The 12,435-nt window shown below is 36.4% G+C and overlaps 1 long non-coding RNA gene across 1 annotated transcript; it reads right to left on the bottom strand.

Annotated features, from left to right (window-relative positions):
- Positions 1 to 7,815: 7,815 nt before the first annotated feature.
- On the bottom strand, positions 7,816 to 11,102 carry LOC126829280 (uncharacterized). Its single transcript, XR_007683328.1, has 3 exons — positions 10,960 to 11,102; positions 9,517 to 9,636; positions 7,816 to 8,248 (listed from the first exon to the last, which is right to left on the bottom strand). It is a non-coding gene; the product is annotated as an uncharacterized LOC126829280 (long non-coding RNA).
- Positions 11,103 to 12,435: the final 1,333 nt, after the last annotated feature.

Raw genomic sequence — 12,435 nt, 5'->3', positions numbered from 1 at the left:
ATTACTTTTTTCAAGAATGTAAAAGTTCATCAGTGAAATCAGTTTATTTGCTATTTTACCAGGCATTATCACATACAAAGAACCAACCAGGCAACGGAACCTTGCTGAACCCCTTTGTTAATACCAGTGACTAGGGGGGATTGGATGGTCGAATGGTTAGCACGTGCGCGCTGTATCATAAGGTCTGTCATTGAGTCAACTGGCGTGGTTTCGAATCCCCGGTTGTACGTGACAATAGTACGGTCGCCTGTCCAACCTTAATGTGGATTTTCTCCGGGTGCTCCGGTTTCCTCCCACTGCTAAAGAACCCTACGCGAAAGCGAATTATTGAAATAAAATTGAACCATGTGTTAGTCCCGAAATGACCAAGTTTGTGTCGGGTGGACGTAAAACCTCATTTCTCTCTCTCCCTCCCTCTCTCTCTCTCTCTCTCTCTCTCTCTCACCAGTGATTAAATAGATTGTGAATTCAAGTTACTAAAACCATCATTTTACCATTTCAAAACACTAATGCGTTTATTGTCATATCACTCTGAATAATAATTATGGTGTTCCAATTTAAAGGACAACATTTCAAATATCACAGAGATCATTGCTACGATAGATGTGTAACGAGCGATTACAGATACATGTCCGAATTCTGCTCACTGATAATTCCTTCGAAGACGAAAAGTTGTTATATGAGACTGTGAGAGGATAGCTGCAATTGTAGAAAAAACCCGTGCATTACCATGTTTTTATTAAGCATAGAATAAATAAACAAAATAATTGAATGTACGGGCCATTTTTATTTTTCTCGTTTTCTCTTATCTAGTGGCATTCAACTATTGTTTTGGATTGTCAGATATCCTTTCACAGTCTCATATAACAACTTTTTTGTCTTCGAAGGAATCATCCGTGAGCAGAAATTCGCCCGTGTATCTGTTATCGCCCGTTACTTCGGTCAGTTATATAGACGGATAACTCTTGTTTTCTATTTTTTGCGCCACTTCCGTTTCTCCAAATCTTCGTTACGCATCTATCGTTGCAATGTGATAATGGCTGACACCAATATTGTCCTTTAAACCTTGATACTAAACGAGATAGAGGACACAACAATCAGGCAACAGCCAGTACTTTTTGACCAGATTTAATAAATTGTTTTTAGATTCACAGTTGGCGCGACCTTGAGACAGTAGTGAAAATTTCCCTAACGTTTATTTCAGTCATAGTAAACAACAAGGCCAGAACGAGTACAATAATGTTATCTTTTTGGCGTAATGAGTGAACAAAATAAAACTGTCTATTATTAGCCAATTTACGGATTTTTATTAAAATTTATCTTTATAGTAAAATTCAAAATAATTATTTTACAGCATTTTTCAGAAAAGGGTGATTTGAGCTAATCCGGTAATAATTATAGAGGGAAATCAAGTATGCATATATTTTCAAAATTATTTCCAACTATTCTAAATCAATGAGATATAGCTGGCGCGAAACTACTGAAATAGCTGCGACTTAATTTGGCTTTAGAAAGGGTAATGGGTACGTTCGGTAGTTCGTTCGCTCCTTTGTTCGTTCGTGGGCCATCTACTACTGTCAATCAATTTTTTTTATCCCTTGCGGACATTAAAATTCAAACTTGATTTCATTGGTCTCAATTCATTTAAAGTGATATTTTCCATATCTAACCAAAGTAGTTAGATTCAAAAGCACACAAGTTATATCGGTGTTAATCAAGGCGAGCTTTTATCCCCTTTGCTTCTCTGGTTATTCATTAACGATTTTAAAGAGATTTCGCCTAGCGTGTTGGTGATTCTCTTCCCTTTGCGGATGACACGGTAATATTTTCATTAATCTCTACATTTATTGCAATATAAATATGGAAAATAGAGACACATCCAAGATTGTCATTTACAGAGGCCAAATTATTTTAGTGTCTTATGATAATAGTATATTCATAGCACACCAGCAGTACACCACCAGCATGGAGAACAGTATTCCTGGGAATTAAACATAAAGTACAAATTAATTGTGCTCATTGTGTATTAAATGTAATCTTCTTTCAGTCATCTGTATTCATTACCCTAAATTATGCTTGCAGGGTTTGAGGTTTGAACATAGACAAATCAATAGAACGCCTCGGGCCCTCTAAATATAATGTTGAAAGTGGGTCTGAACGTGAGTATAGGACTTGCCTTGCATACATACATTTCAGATTTTGGTCCTTTCTTACTTTACTCAAATTCAAAAATATCTCGTAAACATTAAATCAAATTAGGGAAATATCTTGCGCGCACATTATCGCTGTAAACGTTTTTGTACAAGCTACCCTTTGAAGTTCTAGGCCCATATTGAATCTTGGGGCATAATCAAGGAGTCGAAAACCACACATTTAACATTTGGGGGTTTTTTTTTCAAGAAAATTTAATCAGAAACATAGCTGCCCAATTTGGTTGAAATCTCACAGGTTGTTTAACAGAAAATAAAATAGTTTGAAAATTTCTGAATTTATCAGACTAAGTCGCTCTTAGGGGTCCACGCAATTATTGCAACAAATCTGAATGAGCACCAGCACCAACGCACCATTAATATATCTCAAGCGATTCTGGACAAAACGGCGCAAGCATTAAAGGGTGCAAGACTCTATTCTTTCGAACCTTAAATGAGCCTAAAAGCACATATTAATGTAATATAAATGTATGTAAAGTGATTTATATTCAATTTTCAAGTAAAATCATTGAAATTTCTAATCAGTTATGTTCGGTGAAATCCGCACCCAGACCAAATTGAAAGCCTGTCGTTTTCGCCTTCTCAATCTATTCTACATTATTATTATTTTGTTATTTGTAAATCAGTCGTCACTAATTATTTCTTCATTGTCTTGTAGGATATGTTTTCCATTGTTTAATACAAGTGGCGCCCGAAAACACGAAGTACACGTCTCATGTACTGATTTTAAAAAGTTTATAGGACCCCATATTTTCACGGCAAGATGGCAACATCAATATTGATGGCAGTGGACCAATGCTGAATTCTAATTCGTATTTTTAATTAAGAATATTATGAAAAAGATTGGGTTAGGGGTGTAGCTCCTTTAAACAGGCATTAAGCAAGAGCTAAATCTGCCAATTGCAGGTCTTTCTTTGGTGTGTCCTCACTGTGCCCACTTTTGATTAATCCAATTAAGGTCTAATTAGGATTAGTGGATTAAGCGGATTAGGATTAGGTGTTATAGGTAATTAGATGGAAAAAAAACCCAAATATTTTATGTAATTTTTTTTTTATTTTTCGATGTTTTATATATATTTAATAAAAATATAACATACATGGATATATCATACATCACATTAGCACTTTATAATTTAATGAAAATATAACAATTTTCGATGTTTTATATATAAAATATTTAATAAAAATATAACATACATGGATATATCATACATCACATTAGCACTTTATAATTTAATGAAAATATAACAATTTTCGATGTTTTATATATAAAATATGTAATAAAAATATAACATACATGGATATATCATACATCACATTAGCACTTTATAATTTAATGAAAATATAACAATTTTCGATGTTTTATATATAAAATATGTAATAAAAGTATAACATACATGGGTATATCATACATCACACAAAAACAAGATAAACAATGAAAATTTACAATGTAGTTAAACGGGCTACGCCATCGGCATACTCGAATACAGTCTTTATACCGTTCTGAAGATCTGTTTTCAGAGTTTGGAGTCGGGTTTCTAGTTGCCTGTACTTTCTTCTCTTAGGTCGTAATTTTCCGTTGGCACCTAACTGGAGAATGGTTACTTCGGAGTAAGCTTGTTCATTCTTAAAAAAAGCCACCAACTTGAAAATATTTGGGTGAGGGGTGGCAATAATGGATGTTATCTTGGAATGCCATCCTTCAACATGGTTCGTTGTGCGTGAACCTTCAGTGTGGAAATGGTTCCACATCATTCTGTCATGCTGCCCCTCCACCCAGAACTCAGTTACGTAATCTGCAAATTGCAACACTCTGGCATCTTGGAGTGGTGCATCATCAAGGGCATTCAGCCATACATCTTCAACCTGCTGTATTGGAATTAATGGTAATGCTGCTGCTTGCTTGACGATTTTATTGATTTCTGGCACCCGAGAAAAATCTGCTTGTAGTCCATATTTCTGCGCATTGCGCCAAATACACTGACCAAAGTGAAAAAAACAACCTTTTAGTTCTGACCTCGGCAGCACAGTTCTCACAGCATTTTGCATACTAACTTCGAAATCTGTAAACACATGGCCTGGGTTAAGATTAACATTGACAAGTGCCAATATTTTGTCTCTAACACATCTGAGGAACTCAACACATGTTGCCTCCTTCTTATCGGGTAATAGTGCATACACCAAAGGGAACATTTTATTGTGTACAAAAGCATGTATAGTGTAGATCTGGGTGAATAATGTTTCATCACAGTATATAGTGTCTGCATTGGCGAGATGGTAAAGATTTTCTTGTGTGGAAAACACTAGAAACCTGTTGTCGGCTGCTGCGTGGAGAAGGAAGTCGTCTCCGGATGTGGTCTTGGTGTAAGAATCTGGAAGCTGGATATCGTTGCGGGTCTGAGGAAGTGCTGGGAGGATCTTTGCTCGGGCTCTATACAGGGAAGCACAGCAACTATAGAATGTTGGAATCTCTCTGATCATCTCACCTGAGTCACGGTCAGATCGAAGGGCTGTAAACAAACAAAAAGAAAATATTTATTATACATATTATATCAATAATACTCGACCAGACACTCGCTTGGTTTGTTACGGAAGAACATGTTCAGTATGCTTTAACGTTGAATCATTTAAATCAACGGCACACAACATTAGAGATAAATACATACCTGATACTTCTTCTTAATAGATGGCACAGACTGGTTTGGTTTCCTCTTGCACCTTGGTTTTCATGGCAACGAGAAATTTGTCGACTGCCACCTTGTGTGGGTTAGCAACATGGTTGTGGTTTCTGGAATATTTGGTAATAAAACCTTGGTGGGTGTTCAGGGTTGCTGGACAACCTTTTATACAACATCTCCAGTATACTCGTTCTGCCTTCCTATTCTTCACTCGGAATTTGTATTCTTCATGGACTAAGTTTTCTCCACCTTGAGCATTGGGGATGTACTGGATGTTTACTTGAACGTTTGCCATGATGAAATATGACAGACTGACTTCTGTGTGTCCTTATAAAGACCGTGTAATGTGTAGGCTTACTGAACATAATTCATATTATATTCAAGTGTCATTTTTTGAATAAAATTCATCACTTTAACGATTACAGTGAGTTCATCTCACCAATTATAAGACTGAATATTTAGTCACTTTCAATATTTGTTTTTTTCCATCTAATTACCTATAACACCTAATCCTAATCCGCTTAATACACTAATCCTAATTAGACCTTAATTGGATTAATCAAAAGTGGGCACAGTGAGATGTAACCCTTTCTTTGGGCCTTAAATGTTGTTTGAATTATTAATTAGACATTTATTAACATGACAAGACCATAATTAACTCTTGGTGCCATCGGATGGCTCCGATTTTAAGTAAATTAGAACGGCTCGGCTATTTAATTATTTAATTCAAAAATTGAGAAACCGGGCTAAGACTCGAATGGCCAGTACGGTGGTTACGACCAATGCACATATCTTGTCAATACTACAACAATTGATAACTTCGCTCAAAATAAAGTAATTTGAATGAAATTTTCAATATATTCATTTAGCATTATCTATTTTTCAAATATTATAGCGAGAACGGCCAGTTCTTTAATTAAATCTTACATAATGCCCCCTTAAGAAAAGCGTTAACAGACGACATACAAGGTGTATAACAAAATAGCACTATCTGTTTCTCTCTAGACGTCAAATGTGTAATATTTCAACACTTGCAGTTGACAACCCATCATCACTATCACAAATTCAATATAAATTAAATAGGTTGAAAAATTTAAAAAAAAAAAAAAAAATAGATCACCCCAGGCTTGTTGGTAGTTGAGATAAAACCAAAATATTTCCCCCAAATGTCCCTCGTCAATAATCTTTTAATATTAAATATTCCGTTCCATATAAATAAGGTTTTTTTTCCCTTTTGCTCAAATTAATTATAACCAAATAATTGTGACTAATATGTAGGTATGTAGGTCATAACGTGTGATGGAACTCTTGCTAATTCATTATGTTTGTCAATATAATACAATATTTTACTGTTTCCTTGTATTAAACAGGGATCGAATCTTTAACAAATAAGAGTTCCCGAAACTTGCACTTGTGTCCAGTCTGAAAGAAATTGGGTGGGATATGTCCATGCTTTATGTGTTGAAGACACATCTTTTCTTATATGAATATATCGGAAATGGGGTTTACAGACGATTAAACCAATCTCTAAATTTGCAACGTTATGTAACGTTTATGTAGGATATCAAATCTAATTAGTTTTATACTTAGGTTAAGTATCGAATGTTTTTTTAAACTTGATGTGCTTAGAATGTTGAAGGACAAATTTCGGTGTTTTGATCACAGATCTTCTGCCACATGTCTATCATATCGGACAAATTCTAAATAAAATCAACCAATTTATCCCTTTTATATTTACAGTCGTTTCTAGGACATGTCTTAAATTAGGTAACAAAAACATAAACACAAGTTAAATGTAATGAAATGGGGGTTAATGTCTACTTTTGCTCATCAATCGGGCTAATGAACACTTGCATGCATGCAGTGTGCTATGGTGGGAATTTATCGAATTCCAACTGTCAAATGGGTTTTTTTTTACGTTTCACCTAAAACGCTAGTCCCCTTTCTTTCTACGCCCTCCGTTCTGCACCACTGACAAAGGGAAACCAGACCGGTTTAATACCAGGATTTAATCAGTGGCCCCGACCTGGTTAGCTAGCCAGCCTTACTACTGAGCCACCGTGGTTCTACAAAGATTGCAAGATATCGGTATATGATTGTACACTTTTGTACGCAAGAAATAACATCCATTTTGACCTGACTTTAATTTCAAATTTCTAATTTTTTAACTACACTGCGATTGCATCCATAGAAAGAGAAAAGCATTTTCACCGATACTCATTGAACAAATATTAGAATTTAAAACATCTTACCGTTAAGAAAGAGAATAAGCATAGCCCACCAATAATAGCGGCATGACAAGGAGAAAAATAACGTCTGCATTTTGCAACCCGTTCATCGACAACAGACCATTGGGATAATGTCATCTATCTAACTAAAATGATAGACATGCACTCGTCTGAGCTCTCTGGGAGTTTTCACCCACCTTATTATTAGGATCAGTTTTAGGTCAAAAATATTTTGAGGGTAAACTGTCAAATAGTGTATTTAGTGTGAGATGTCCATTTACACTTCTGTTGCAAAACAAAATTTTTAGACCGACGAATTAAACTTCCGGTCGCTTCACTGGATTGTCGCTGCAATGACCCTTCTCTTTTCAGCACAGGAAGCTTGTTGTGACATTAATGAACAAACAATTTACCCAGCCCCTGAAGCTCATGCTTAGCGTGGGCTGGTCAGCAGCTATCTACCTATTTCCCGGTGGCCCTGACAATGTAACGGGTGTCATTATTCTGGTAAGACTGCACCATAACTCACACCTAATCGGGTATTCCCGTATGTAGATGGTCAATTTGTTTCTCGCGTTCACTTTCCTGCAATTTGACTGGACCTTACTGGCAATTTTCCTCGAATACACTGGTCTGTAAAATTATTCTATATGCAACTCCTAGTATACTAACTACAAACAACTACAAACATATAATTCATTATTCAGTTTCTTAACGTTTTATTGACACTAAATACTTATAACAAAAATATTTTTATATAATAGAATTAAAATTTAGCCCCTGTAGTAACACGTTTTTAATGAGGGTACTCTCACTGTTGGTGATGGTTTTGATTAGTCACACCTATTCTAAATTACAATCCCAAGCAAATCTATGGTGAACTCAATAGCTGATAATCTACATTAAATTTGGCAATTTACTCTAAGTTTGTCAGGTCCCTACACAGAGCCAAAAGTCGAAAGTTAAAAACGAGGCCAACACTAGTAAAATATGAAATGAATTTATGTCGAGTCACAGTTGATTTCATCGGAATTATCGGGACAATCGCCATCACCATCACATCTCCAGCTTTGAGGTATACAATCCAAGTGGTCAGCTGACTGACAGGCAAATTTATGACCAGGGCAAGTACCTGAAGAATAAATATTGTGAATAATTAAAATAAAATATAATACTGCGTAAGTAAATGATTTCATTTGTTTCTTGTGTAGAAGTGGGTGAGAGGGGGTCGTAAAAATCTAAATCACCAATACCCAATCCTGGCCATTTTATAGTTCGAATTTTAGTGACGATGTTCCGTAAATAATGACAATTTCCAGGTCATCGAGAACCAATCAATTAGTAACATGTGAAAGAGCGCTGCTGGCTAGCTAACATGGGGGTCCTGGGTTCGATCCCTCTGTTGGCCCCGAAAGTTCCTCGGGATTTTCCGATGAGGTCAGCGATCCAGGAACAGTGCCTAGTCGTTCTGGTGGAAATAAAGACCGGGGTCCCGCGTAGACATTGACATGCACGTGAAAGAACCCCTGATAGTTGGAATTCGAAATGAGTAGGCCGTACTTCCATCATAGCACACTGCATGGCGTATACACATCTTCATTAGACAGGATGAAACCGAAAAGTAGGGCGTTTTAAAACCCTATTTCATTTCCTACTGGTCAAGCAAAATTTCTGGGAAAAGGTTGCAATGTGTAGACAAAAATAATCATAGGCGTACGAGCCAGGGGGCAGGGGGAGGGGGGGGGGGCAGCTGCCCCCCTAACTTTCGGGCAATCTGACTTTTCGGGGGGTCCTAACCCGAATTTTTTCGGGCATTTCGAGTTCTGCCCCCTAACAGTCAGCGAGCCCGTACGCCTATGAAAATAATCTCGGGATCTCTAGTTAATGTGGGGAGGTGGGGGTGGATGGCTGAATGGTTAGCGTGAGCGCGCTGTATCATAAAGTCTGTCATTGAGTCGACTGGCGTGGTTTCGAATCCCCGGTTGTACGTGACAAGGAGTAGGGTCGCCTGTCCAACCTCGTGGGTTTTCTCCGGGTCCTCCGGTTTCCTCCCACTGCTAAAGACCCCTATGCGCAAGCGAATTATTGAAATAAACTTAAACCATATGTTAGTCCCGAAATGACCTAGTTTGTGTCGAGTGGACGTTAAACCCCATTTTTCTCTCTCTCTCTCTCTCTCTCTCTCTCTCTCTCTCTCTCTAGTTGATGTAAAAACGGATACAAACGGGGAATAACTGTTACTTTAAGACATTATCCGGACAGCACATTGTGAATTTTATCAGAAAAACAGCGGTTATGCCGCCTCTCTTCCATATTAAAAAACAATTAGTTTCTTCAGATCGTCCACTGTATTTTCTTTCTTGACTACTTGTTGGGAAAATTTTTATACCAAACACTCACTGACGGGACAATTCCTTTCGTCTGCACCATTTCTACAGTCTTCATCGCCATCACACTTCCATTCCATGGGTACACACTGTCCATTGCTTCCACAATGAAAAACATTTCCTTCACATGACACTACATAATAATATAAATATAAATAATAAACTGCGAAAGCTTGATACCAGGGCTAGTAAAAATAATGTACTGACTACTGAGAGTGACGGGCAGATCCTATTTCTAGAACTGGTTAAACCGTTCATCTATTTATTTAGTTCATTATATACAGTGGTAATAGTCCGACAGCAGGTCGACAAACCTGGAAATATAGTCCACCTAATGTTTTTTGATGGATTATATATCTTCAGTATGTGTAGATTCTGAATCCGGATGATGCCACCCTGACACCCATGGGGAAATTTAAGATGGCCGCCATGAGGCATTTTCTGGTATTTAGTGGGGTAAAATATGTGACAGATTCTCTCGGACCACGGTTTGAAGATGGGTTTTATAAGAATTCGACAACTATATTATGCACAATGCTATAGACAACGGTATGCACAGTGCTATATACAGCGCTATTCACAACAGTGTGCACAGCGCTATGCACATAGGTATACCCAGTACACAATGGTATACACAGCGTTATACACAGTTTTATGTACAATGGTATACACAGCGTTATACACAGTTTTATGTACAATGGTATACATAGCGCTATACACAACAGAATATATTATCACGATCTGTAGTGTATACTATTAGTGGTAGATCTTGGTGATTCTAGATTCAAGACGAGGGGGGGGGGGGACCAACCTTTTACGTTCCATGTGCAAAAATATTTTCAGTACGACATAAGATGTACGTACGACATACCTCCAAAGATTAAATTAAGAAAACATGTTAACAGATTTAGAAACATTATTTACCACAATGATTCTATTTTGATTTCGCCAAGCTGTTAAAAGTTGGGAGTCAAATCAGATCATCATTATCATGTGAAATGTGCCATCTGTTCCATAGGTTGGCTACCTTTGACATAGGCCATTCAGCCCGCGACTTACAGATTCGAAAGAATACTTTCGGTAATCGTACAGTGACGTATCTACGAAAAATGGCGCCTATGACAAACTCTATCTTAACATCTAACACCCAATGTATTTTTTTAGGTAGCTTTACCATGAAATCAGCTCAAAATTACAGGTCAATTTCTTTTAAGTAACAGATTATGGCACTAAATGAAAATTACAACTGCACCTTCCCTGATTTCAGTTTCTTATCGTTCTACACTCAGCTGAGCAAGATCACAGAGTCTGCCTTGACACAAGGAGGCTTACGCAGTAGAAAGGGTCTTTCTGCCAGTAACTCTGAGTGACATCCATTGCACGTATTGTACCTGTCATATCGTGGATATCCCACTGACTACATACATATAGCTTAGAAGAAATGGAGTTCACTTACATTTTCTTGCGCATTCTGGTGTCACTAAAACCCCTAATAAGACAATAAATCCCAATAAAAGATGCGTAATTTGACAAGTTAACATTCTACTCTCTACTGTATCCGCACTACCGATCTCAAAATTATATCTTGTAAATAAATCATCAACGTCTATGACAACGGTATAAGTTTATATTTTAAACCACTTTTTTTCTTTTATTTTTTTTTTAGGAGAGAATCACGCCATGTTTGGGTATATTGTAAGTTTATTCGATTGTTTGGGGTGAAAGTTGCATGTAAACTAGTGTAATGAACCAGATTTCTAAAAATATCAATGATATACCTTCAACGTAATTGGCCAAAAGATATTTTTAAAGCGGCATTTTGCTCTTTTATATTTGGAGATCTTTTCCAGTTGGTATATGTAATTTAATACTCGATTCGACCCATTTCGAATACGAAGTTAAATCGAGGGATTCATCAGATTGTATTTTAGACATGTCTATCGACCATCACTGAATATAGACATTATAACTTTCAATTTATGAGTCCTACAATCTTTTAAGTACTCGCATACACACAATATGCACTCGGAGAACTATATACTTTGAAAATAGATTACTGCCCTGTTTGGCCGCCATATATTCAAAAATTAGTATACTATTTTGTAATGCGGTTGTAATCGATTTTACACCCTTCATACACACAAAGACTAAATACATATTATTAATTGTATCAAATGGAAACATTGTAAATACTTCTCAAAATTCTCAAAGCATAGTTAATGGATTTAGGAATTAAAATATGGGTCAACCAGCTACGGGTCTGTTACTTTCGTCTGCATCATCTATAATATATAGATAAAGACAGCGTTAACTTATTGCCAATTTTGTGTCCCACTGTCTACTTAGCAAAAATTAACTGAAATTAGTAAACAAATTTTAATCGACCTGCGCTTAATTTTTGAAAACAAAAATATATTCGTATATCTTTTTAATATACCAGAGCTTGGATTAATCGATAATAACCAGAGCGAAATTCAATATATTTATTTTCTTGATGAAAATTTACGATACCCCTTTAAGTTTAAGTACTAAAACATTATTGATAAATTTAATGCGGCTAAAACTCCATGACATTGACATGACGTCACCTACATTTTTCATTTCTCTCTGTTTTTAAATTTGAGCCAAATCTGACGCAACATGAACGTAAAACACATAATATTTTGTCATTTCAATTTGTGTTGATTCTTGATGGATAACGTTGTATAAAATAAGCCTATTCTATTTCAATTTTTGACAGAAAATCAACCATGTTAGTGGAAGTCAGACGTTATAGCTCAATTTATTTATAACTATATTATTAGTATATTGGCAGCTCAGAATCTTCTGGTCACTCTCATGGCCATGTACAAATTCTGCGTTTACGTCACTATTGCTAGTTTGTCTAGAGTGAAATACGTATCTTAAAGCTGAGAAAGGAAAGTAAAGGGGT

This window comes from Patella vulgata, chromosome 1 (genome assembly GCF_932274485.2).
Source record: "Patella vulgata chromosome 1, xgPatVulg1.2, whole genome shotgun sequence".
In the NCBI taxonomy this organism is placed as follows: domain Eukaryota; kingdom Metazoa; phylum Mollusca; class Gastropoda; family Patellidae; genus Patella; species Patella vulgata.
This window is presented reverse-complemented; position numbering and strand designations above follow the sequence as displayed.